Raw genomic sequence first — 2,500 nt, forward strand, 5'->3', positions numbered from 1 at the left:
TCCACTATTTAAAACAAAGGAAAATTTAGTCATCTTAGAATGGGAAGGTGTTTTTCATCCATTAGTTTACCCTTTTTCTTTTTCCCCCCATGAAGAGCGTAGGGGTCCTGGGCTAGGCTGTTCAGTTCCGACATTTAAGGCAAGGTTGGCGAGACGCCCCCGCCCCTGAGTAGCATTACCTAAGCAACAAATCCTAACCACTCACCACCCAGCGAGGTAAATGATTTCCTTTGTTACCAGAGAAACTATGTGGCTGGTTACTTAGTGTGGTAGGGTTACTTGAAGACTACATCAAGTGAGTGGATGGTAAGCACCCCAACTAAGCTGCCTTTGTGCTACAGGAGACGACGCCTGCTGTACCCACAAGGTACTCTGTGTGGTGGGGTCACTTGAAGACAGTACTACATCAAGTGAGTGGATGGTAAGCACTCCAACGTTAAACCTACACTATACTCACGAAGGATCGTGTGTCTCTCATTGTCTTTCGTGCTAATGTGTGTGACTGTGCAGACCAATCCTGGATCCGCGAACTTACAATCGGAATGGCAATCCGAATTTGCTGGAAGAATTTGACTTGTGGCTCGTTGTGTGTCCTACTCTGGCCAGGTTCCGAGGTAAGATAAATGACCTTCACTACAGAGGGCTTGCCATTTTTCTTTGAGGGATTGATTTGAGTGGTTTCCCGTAAGCCAAGAAACCATTTACAACGCTGGGTGGTAACCATATAAACCAAACCATACGCGCTTCCTAAGTGTCAACAAGTGGGTTGGTGGAGAGTTAGTGCCCCTCCCCGTAAGACAAATAACTCAAAGTCAAATGGCCACCCCTTACGGGATTGTGGCGTCTGGCAATAGATAGATAGATAGATAGATAGATAGATTTGAAGACTTATGGTATGATGTATTTCGCCAGGGTTATCCTTATATTATCTCTATCTCTTCTTCTATCTCTTTACCTCTTCTTCTATCTCTTTACCTCTTCTTCTATCTCTTTACCTCTTCTTCTATCTCTTTACCTCTTCTTCTATCTCTTTACCTCTTCTTCTATCTCTTTACCTCTTCTTCTATCTCTTTACCTCTTCTTCTATCTCTTTATCTCTTCTTCTATCTCTGTCTCTTCTATCTCCATCTCTTCTGTTGCCCTGGGTTGTGACGTGCTGCAGGGGGATGGCCACACAGAATCAGAAGGGGAAGGCGGTACTTAGGCTTGTGAAACGCATGTCCGACCCATCTCAACTGTTTTTCTAGCCAGCGTGGACTCTATGCTGGTTGACTTTGCCCGCTTAAGAATTTGCAAGTGAGGGACTTTAACCTCCTATGTGAGTTCTGGGATGCGTTGTTGGAGTTAATGTGAAAAGACTCAGGCTGTTTGGTGTGATGCTGGTGGGTACAGGCGCGGCGCACGGCTCATTCAAAAGTGCGTCCAATTTCGTATCATATTTACACGAATCATATTATTATACACGATTATATCATACACGAATCACATGCGTCTCATATTATACACAAAATCAGATGCACTTTCGAAGAGTAGGTTGCCAGGGCACGATAATAACAACCTCATTCAGCACCGTATAAGAGGGTGGAGAGGCGCACAGCTGCATATACCGATACTTTTGTCTCGATTCTGCTGTTTTAAAAGACTATGGATCTGAGACGTCCAAAAGAGGCTGAGGCGTGATTGATTTGTGCAAGGACTTCTGCATCAATGTTGTGTTTATCTGAGAGCACACTTCCAAGGCAGGTATAATTCTCCACCTGTTTGCCATTTCGAGTATCTGAAATCCAAGAGGCTCTGCTGCGTTGCTTACTCTGAGATAATATTTCTGTTTGACATTAATTCGGAGCCCCGTTGCACTGTATATGTTGAAAATGATGGTGAGACTGTTGCAAGGTTTCTGGGGTATGTTTAAGGACACCACAGTTATTCAGTTATTAGCGTATTGTATAGATTTAGGAATCGTGCCGTTTGAGTCTTTTATTATACTTCAAGGCGTCTGAGATTACATAAGTTACCGCCTAAACAGAACTGGATTTTTATTTCATCATCAGAGTTCATTTGTTGGTGACTTAAAAGGGTGACTTATAGGGGTATCTTAAAGAGGTGACTTAAAGGGGTGTCTTAAACAGATGACTAAGAGGGGTGTCTAAAAGGGGGTGACTGCAGGGAGATGGATGTCGAGAATGAGAGGAGCAAGAACACATCCTTGCTTTACACCCACAATGCAAGGTTCGGATTTGCCCCCACCTACGGACACACCAGCGTTCAGGTTGCCATGCAGGCCCTCTAGGATGGTAAGAAATTTGTTTGGAACTCGAAATTTTGAAAGAATATGCCATGAAAGTTCTGTGTTGAGTGTCCAATGCTTCAGTAAGATCAATGAATGCAATATACAAGAGAGAGAGAGAGAAATACAAATATCTGTTCATGGCACATCTCTTGTATTTCTCGGGCAACAAAGATCATATCACAGATGCTTCGCTCCTTCCAAAATTCAAAT

Source organism: Coenobita brevimanus, chromosome 57 (genome assembly GCF_032717465.1).
Source record: "Coenobita brevimanus isolate Jiangsu-jjx chromosome 57, ASM3271746v2, whole genome shotgun sequence".
Taxonomy (NCBI): domain Eukaryota; kingdom Metazoa; phylum Arthropoda; class Malacostraca; order Decapoda; family Coenobitidae; genus Coenobita; species Coenobita brevimanus.